Here is a 9,112-nt window from a genome sequence, read left to right on the forward strand (position 1 = left end):
ACACAGAAGTTTGAGAAAAGTCCTTACCTGCTCCCTTCAGGACTGACAAGAGATTCACGCGATGCGGAAAACTGAAGTGATGTCACTCCTCCGTCATCCACACTCGACCGGTCCATTCCGCGGAGAGGGGGGAGACCAGAAAAATGTTTGTAAATGTATTTTGCGTGGATAAATAAAATCATATTTATCTGTAGTGATTATTTTTTGTAGTTTCAAAAATGTAGTAGTGTGTCCTTATTTCGCGTTGTGGTAGTATAAAGCAGTGTAAGTTTTACAAGAATATATATCCACCTGATGAAGCAGTGGACGCTTCTAAAAAAAATGTGTTGTAATGCTGCACATGCAACGTGAAATAATTCATTTCAAAGTGCAACGGGTTAAGGGTGATGGTTATGCAATCATTAGGTGGTACAACCATGTTTTCACGTCCCTGAATCCGCAGTAAACTTTCCTCCGTCGTGAGGTTACTAAAATATAACGACGTGAAACAAAAAGTTTGTCATGTTTTCTAATAAATAAGCCTACCTGAATTGCCTTTCAATAAGGTGAGTATTAAATCAAAGTTTAATCTCTCATATAGACGCGTATGATCAGATTATGTTTGGTCATGAAATTAGAAAATGAATGTGTTTAATTGCAAAAGTGAAATCTGGAATGGGCTTAAGATGTGTTCCAGATACAAAACGCCAACTTTTAATGTAAATTATTCACTTTTTTATTCAATTAAATTTTATTTAAAAATTATATTTTTTGATTAGTCAGTCTAACGAACTTCTGATCATCTGGTCAATCTAAACCTTTTATCTAGATTTTTCTTTATTCCTTACATGGTCCCTTAGGGATAGTTCCACACCTCATGTTATGTCAATCCAAACCCATAAGCCTTTGGTTAATATTTGCATTACAAATTAAAATATTTTTAATGACACCTGAGAGGTTACCCACTGATCAAAGTTACGTCCAAAATACGTCTTTTTTACGTCTTTGTCATACATTGAAAAGACATCCCCTGAAGAGCCAGAATGAACGTTTTATTACATCTTTTTATGACGTCTTCTGAATGTCCGATATTCGACCTCTGTGCAATGTTAAACTAGTTAAAATGTGGTCTTTGTTGACGTATTTTTAACGACGTATAACCTTACGGAAACGAAGATATATTTCCATATATTTATGATCAATATATTATATGGTGTAAATATACTGAAAGATATATGAAATAATATATTGCGTTAATGTGTTATTACAATATATTGAATAATACATAAGGAATTGCCGCTTTTCATTTATTGAAAAATGTATTTACAATATATTTACTCTGTAAAATGTAATTAGTTGAGTGTACTTAGAAAAAGTGGACAAATGTGGAAAACGATTGCCTTAAATTTCTCAAAGGATGTTTTACTCAAAGTTGTTAGTTGTTAATACCAAGACATAATAGTGTTGGGACAATGATAGGCTGTGCATTTAGTTCTATTTATTAAACTGAAACAACTGAATAAATAAATAAAACATCAACTTAACAAAGTAGTTAATAGACATCGCTGCAATAGATTATCACCTTTTAAATAAAGCACCATGCAGCATATCATCAGTGTTTCTTGGTCTTCTTCTAGACTCTTCAGCACAATGGTGACCCACACAACTCAGACAACAGAAACCATTTAAATCCCAAAAGAACATTAAACACTAACAGATCTCTCAAGATCTCGGCAGAGATAGAGTAAACACTAAAGCAAACACTGATCACCATAATGGTAACTGCACACTTTATTATTTTCAATAAATCATCAACATCTAAACCTCTGTTAATTCTCAATAATAACTTCTGTAGATGTATGACAGAAATGAAGTCAATCTGGTTAGTAATAAGTGAAGCTGGTAGTGTTTAACCCTCCTCTGCTGAGATCTTGAGAGATCTGTTAGTGTTTAATGATCTGTTGGGATTTAAAGGGTTTCTGTTGTCTGAGTTTTGTGGGTCACCATTGTGCTGAAGAGTAGAGTCTGTTCTTCAGTCCAGAAGAAACATTGAGAATATGCTGCATGTTGCTTTATTTAAAAGGCATGTAACTGTATTGCAGAGATTTTTTGTTTTGTTTTTTAAATGTATTTATTATTTAATCAGTTAAGTTTCAGACATGCACAAAGTATTTGCAGTTTAATAAATAGAGATAAATCCACAGTCTGTAATTGTCCCAACACTTCACAGTTATTGTCTCGGGCATGGGCGAGGCTAGCCCCTTTTTAGGGGTGCTTCAGCACCCCTAAAAAGGAGCTCAGCACCCCTAAAACTTGGAGTAAGAAATGTTGTTATTCTAAAATTTTTGTTCGTCTTTGACAAGGTTAAATAATGTTCTTCATCTTCAATCCGCAGCAGCGCCAAGCAGAGCGCAGGTCAGAAACAGAGGCGTGTGTGTGTGTGTGTGTTTGTTCATCTGAGCCTCATTGGTCTTTCACTTCTCGTCAATGTCAGAATATTTGAGATGACCAATCAAATCAAAGTAGCCGGGCTTTATGTTCACAGAAGCTGCTGAGCGCGAATTTTACATGGAATTTTAGTAGCACGACTGACGCTTCAGTTTACGGTCAAGTGCGAGTTAAGAAGATGTAAGTAGCTAAACTAAACATTTTATATTTGACAGTTTTTTAGGTCATAAATGTTAAACGAATGACAAAAATAATTAGAAAACTAATAAACTTTTGTCTATTTTCGCCATTTTGAGCTGAAAATAGGCCTATATAACGTGTAATTATGTCATTGTGAGGGGACAAGAAACATTAACAAAGCCGTTTTCATAGGCACAAGATTAATAATGCATGTGTACATGTTGAGAATTAATATAATACAATTTGTAGCCTTCAGTAAATTAAAAAAGTTCAGCTTTAGGAGGGGAATTAGAGACAGGGCAAGATCAGGAGACTGAGAGAAAAAGACAGAGTGATGGAGATGAGGAGAGAGCGGGTTTTAAATATATTTCTTATCCTTTTTTGGCCTTCAAACGTCTTGAAATGCACATATCAGAGAAATAAAAATGTTTAACCCCATAACAACCTCAAATTTATGACCTCTTTGATTATAAAGCCCTGTCTACGGCCATGTATTAGGCCTAGATCAATAATGAATGTGTACATATTGTGAGTGAATTTAATAAACTTAGTTTCCTAGCTTTCCTGGTAGCTTTGTCTGAGAAAATGATTCATAAATCAACCTATCAGTTGACCCTATGTTTACTTTCTTCACTGACAGACAAAAATGAAAAGCCTATATCAGTCAAAGCTCAGCTTTAGGAGGGGAAAAGACAGAGCAAGATAAAAACAAAGAGAAAAAGAGTGTGATGCTGATGAGGTGTGAAAAATAAACAGCTGCCCGCACATGGTTTTAAAGCTATTGTTATCCAATTTTTTTGGCCTTCAAAACATCTTAAAATGCACATATGTAGATCAGAGAAATCAAAAAAAAATTCTCGGGGGAGCATGCCCCCGAACCCCCCTAAATACCTCACATTTGGGACCTCAGTGATTCTAAAACCCTGCCATATGCATGTTACTGGATGGATGAATGAATGAAACTAGTTAATAATGAGCATTAGACCATAAACTAACTTTTTTTTTTCCCTCATTGGGGGCTGAGCCCCCCTAAAATGAAAATCCTAGAATCGCCCCTGGTCTCGGGTTCAACACAGTAGTTCTTCCTACTCCATCTCTGCCAGCTCCACCATGGTCTCTTCTAGAGATCAGCTGATAGGTAATTCTAGGTAATTGCGACTTTTTAATCTCACAATTCTGACTTTTTTTCTCACAATTGCGAGTTTACATCTCACAATTCTGACTTTTTATAAAATTTTATATAAAGTTGCAATTGCAGGTTATAAAGTCAAAATTGTGTGTTATAAAGTCAGAATTATGAGATATAAACTCGCAATTGCGAGAAATGTACTTGAAATTCTGACTTTTTTTCTCAGAATTGCATGTTTATATCTCGCAATTCTGACTTTATAATACGCAATTGCGACTTTATTTCACGCAATTCTGAGAAATAAAGTCAGAATTGCGAGATGTAAATTCGCAATTGTGAGATAAAAAGTCGCAATTATCTTTTAAAATGTTTTATTCTGTGGCGAAAACAAGCTTCCATAATAATCGGATATCGGTTTTGTAATGTCGGATACACCAGTAAATGGCCTTATTGAGAGTCGCACATAAGACCGCCATTACAGCACTGTGTCTGACGGGAGACGAGTCAACAACAGTGTGCATAGGTAAAGTAACTTGCTTTGCTTTAATTAATAAACTTTATTTAACATAACAGTCATTATTTGCATGGATCAAATGTGTTACATAAATACTCGATATGTAGTTTAAACTTGGCATGAGAAATGGAGACAAACTCACAGAGTCACGTAATATGTCATGTCATGTCCCAAAAACGTAACTTTGCATAAATTAAATGAAACAGCCCTGAATCAGTGCCCTTGCAATGATGTATTCACTGTTTTGTTTGTTACTTTCCTGACAATGTGTAGCCTCCTTATTCCGAAGTAGCGGTCTTCTCTTTTAAAACTGTAGTTTAGTAAATGATTACGTTTACGTCGAAAGACTCCCCTGCTGTTTATTTATTCTACATTTGAAAACATTAACCTTTGTAAATGTATTGTTCCCATGGTTAATATTAGTGTTGCTGCTGCTGTTAGACATAAAAAGATGTTTTATTTGTGTAATATGGAAGACTACTAACTTTCAACACCTTTATGTTTTTAAGATGACTAAAAGGAGGAAAAAACCAAGCATGGACTTAGTTCACACAATCATTACCAAGGGTGGAAGAGTGCAAAGAATTCGAAAGGAATGTAAGCTTGGGGTTAAAAAGGCATTAAGACATTCAAACTACACCTCCCAAAATGTTTGAAAAGCAGACAAAGTGGAAGACATCTGATGCCTTCTCAAAAACACTTGACATGATGCTTACAGTGATAATTGCTACAGAAAATCAACCTCTCACAATATTTGGAAAGAAAGGATTTCAGAGATTCATGGCTTCTGCAGAACCAAGATATACACGGAAGAGTGAAAAGTTCTACTGCACAGAGTTGTTAACCAGTATTCACAGCAGAATAGTTGAAAAGGTTAAAGTGCTGCTTAAGCCTGATAAAGCAGATTATAACTCGGCTTTTTCCACAGACTGCTGGTCTGGTGCAACTGAATCCCTAATGAGTCTAACATGCCATTTCATTGATGATTAGTGGATTCACAGACAAGTAATTCTGAACACGAAGCAATGATTTGATAACACACTGGGGAGTGCATTAGTGAGGCGTGCTGGAACAATGGTAAATTGACAAAGATAGAGCGGTTCTTGTTCTCAGGGACAGTGGTGCTACCATTTTTAAAGGTATGAGAATTACTGAACTGCCTGATGTGATCTGCAGTGTCCTCACATTACATCTTGTTGTCAATGATGGCCTTAACTTAAGAGTTGTTAAAAATATTATATTAGTGCTGAGAAGGTGTGATACCCATTTTAATAATTCATTATCAGCCAAACAGCGTCTTGCACTGATCCAGCAGGAGCTTGGCCTACCTTAGCACAAGCCTTGGATTTCACTTAGCACATGGCGGTCAGGATGCTAGAGTAAAAATGGGCTTTGAACATATATGCTAAGTGAGCATTGTGGGTTCGCCAGCCTAAGCAGTGGAATTTTCCTGTAATATTGAGACCCTTGAGATGAGCCACTAGAAAAATTCAGTGTCGTTCATCATCCCGTCTGTGAGGCCCCTCCTCTCGTGGGATTAAAACAATGAAACAAGAGTTGTTGGAGAGTCTCAACCATCGGTTTACAAAAGTGGAGGAGGTGACATATGTGGGCCTTGCCTGTCTTCTGGATTTAAGATACAAATCACATGCATTTTCATTTGACACCACCCTGGTCATTTGATTGCAGTACCCTTTCAAAAAGGCCCCAGGCCAGAATAAACTGGTTGATGATATGTATGACACTTTACTTAGTGCTAGCTCTGAAGTTGCTGGGTCTAGACTTGAAGGAGGGCTTCGGCAGTATCTTCTGGAACCAATAACTGATGGATAGATGAGAAAGCTACTTGAACGGTGGAAACAAAATGAGAAAAGAGATGAGGACACTGAGAGAATAGAAAATGAGAAGGCATGGCTAGTGAGGAGAGACAGGGACATGTGACACTACCAGTCAGCCACCAGCCAGTCAATTTAATATTTTAAAAATTATATATATAAAAAGACAAGAAAAAAGGCAGAAAGCAAAGGCAGCAAGAAAATAGGAGAAATGCAGCTCTTTAAGAAGACAATGAAAATTGGGGACAAAATATTAACTTTTTCAACAGACCAAATTAAGGCACTGGGCAGACTAATCAAGGCACTGGAGCAATGGCACAGTTAAGAAGGTGTTAACATTTCAGGAATCAGAACTCTGCAAAGAAAGATGCAATGTGTTAAATGTGAGCCTGGTCTGTTAACAGAGATCTTTGATTTCCTAAAATTAAAGGAAGATGGATTGACAGACCTTGAAAGGAAGTGTGCGTTGTCCTTGGATGAAATGTCAATCACTCCAAGTGTGGAGTTGCACATGCTCACAGGCAAACTGTCTCTGGTCACTTTGATGAAATGAAGGTTGGTCTTGCTCCCAGTGTATCCAGTAAGGCAACAAGTACATGGTGCAGCAAGAAAACCACCTTCTGTACCTGAATACAGCAGTGTTCATGGTGAAAGTTGATCATTGGTTCGATCTGATTGTCATCTTGCCATCCAATTAAAGCCCTTTCCAGCATGTGAAAAATCCAAAACGGCAACACAGCACAATGATGACAGTCCTGCTGGAGAAAACAGTATCTTAGTGAACTTTAAAGGAACACGCCGACTTTTTGGGACTTTAGCTTATTCACCGTATCCCCCAGAGTTAGATAAGTCCACACATACCCTTCTCATCTCCGTGCGTGCCGTAACTCTGTCTGACGCACCCACCGCTAGCCTAGCTTAGCACAAAGACTGGAGGTAAACGGCTCCAGCTAGGTCACATGAGACTCAGCCATCTAATAACGTATACACACTGGGAACTATATTCTCAGAAGGCGAAGCACTGCTACTTCTGCGGAGTGATTTACTCCAACTCTGAGCAAACTCTCTGCTCCTCACCGGGGCTTCTCAGGTGCTGCGAGCAAATCCCTCCGCCCAAGTAGCAGTGCTTCGCCTTCTGAGAATATAGTTCCCAGTGTGTATACGTTATTAGATGGCTGTGTCTCATATGACCTTGTTATTTGTACACGCTGTGACTATACAAATCACAACATGTAAATAGGAAAATGTTGACGTTATTTTGACACTTATTGGGAGCAGTATGCTAGCTGGAGCTGTTTACCTCCAGTCTTTGTGCTAAGCTAGGCTAGTGAGACAGAGTTACGGCACGCACAGAGATGAAAAAGGTATGTATGGACTTATCTAACTCTGAGGGATACGGTGAATAAGCTTAAGTCCCAAAAAGTCGGCGTGTTCCTTTAAAGAGTTCAAGACAGGTGCTCTTTGTCGTCCCTCCCAAGAAGGAACTATTTAGGACTAAGACCAGTTCCTCCCTCATGGAGCTCCCCAACTCAGTCACTCTCCTGCAGGCTTCCATTATGCTGTGGAGTACACAAATTAAAGAAGAAAAAAACACTTAAAAGATGCACATCTTGGAAGAAAGAGCCAATCCAAAAAGATTATAAAAAGACCAACAGTAGCCAAGCTTCAACATCCAGCAACCAGCTAACATCTCCAAAGGTCGAATCCATTGGTCATTGCAATGGACACACTTGGAGTAACCATTGTTCCAACACCCAGCCAACACCAATCCTCCACCTGCCAGCAAACCAGTCAACATCACTGACCATCCACCAGTAGCATCATTGGTCATCATCATTCCTGACCAGTACCATCATTGATCCTCACCCTGCCGCACTCCTGACACACATCATCACTGCAGTATGATTCCTTACACTTACATATTCAGTGTCACGTTTGGTTTTGTATCAGATTTAGGTTTTCATGTCACAGTAATGTTCCGGATTTTGTCATGTGATTTCCTGATCCTGTCACGTACCCCATTTGTGTTATGTTATGTCTCTTGTCAAGCTTTGTTAGTGTAACCCATCGTTTGTCAAGCCGGTTCTGTTCATAGTCAAGTCTGTTCAGTTCTGAAGTCTGTTATGCCATGTTTTAGTTTGGTTTGTATTCTCTTTCAATAAACTGCACATGGGTTCGCATTTAACTCACCTTCAGTGGATTTGCGTTACTTTCAGTCATATAATCTTTATATAAAATGGCAGTACGGTACACATTTAACATGATTCCTTTGCTGGCTCCTCAGGACTCCTGACCTGCATTATTAATTATGCTCCATTACATAGCAGTCCTGGGGCTATTCCAGAAAGCAGGTTATGTGACATAGGCCTACCTGGGTTAGTTAAGGGTAAGTGAGTGGATAACCTTAACTTTCGGATCCAAAAACGGAGGTAAATATCAAGGTAGCCATAGCAAATTGCTCTCTTAACGTAACCTGCTCCGGAGCAGGTTCTGTTCAAGGTTTAGTTTACTCTAGAGATGTTCAGCGCATGCGTGCCCTATTGACGAGGCTCCAGGGGGCGTAACAGATTGCAGACTGCTCTCTGCAGGGCCTGTAGGACCAGAAAAAGATCCCAAGAGGGGATGAGGTGAGATAGTTTAGCCTAACCACCGTGCACTCTCAGGAACCTAACGTCAGGTCGTGCTTTCCCAAGGACCTGTCACCCACCGTGTCGTGGTCAGATTGTGCCCTGCCTCTGAGAACGAAGGTCCTTCCTCAGGGGAATCTGCCAGGGAGGAGCCCAAGCCATCAGTGTGAGCTCCGAGAACCAAGACTGGTTAGGCCGGTGCGACCAGGACTTGTTCTTCTTCCTCCCTGACTTTGCACAGAGTCTGTGCAATCAGTGTTACTGTGCAACCCCCTGCTTCCCCTTACGGGCGTCGCCCTACTTCCAGCTTCACCAGTCCCTAACACTTTTTTTTATTATTATTTAAATAAGGAATAATAATAATATAGGAATTAATAAGAAATAAAGAATTAAAAATATA

The 9,112-nt window shown here is 38.8% G+C and overlaps 1 protein-coding gene across 1 annotated transcript in view; it reads right to left on the reverse strand.

Annotated features, from left to right (window-relative positions):
- Positions 1–158, reverse strand: part of porb (P450 (cytochrome) oxidoreductase b) — a 43,061-nt gene extending 42,903 nt beyond the window's left edge. Inside the window, exon 1 of the mRNA XM_084127214.1 lies at positions 28–158. The gene's annotated coding sequence lies outside the window, so the exon portion shown is untranslated. The remainder of the gene's footprint in view (positions 1–27) is intronic.
- Between the last annotated feature and the right edge of the window lie 8,954 nt (positions 159–9,112).

Source organism: Abramis brama (genome assembly GCF_963993115.1).
Source record: "Abramis brama genome assembly, chromosome: 10".
NCBI classification, from domain to species: domain Eukaryota; kingdom Metazoa; phylum Chordata; class Actinopteri; order Cypriniformes; family Leuciscidae; genus Abramis; species Abramis brama.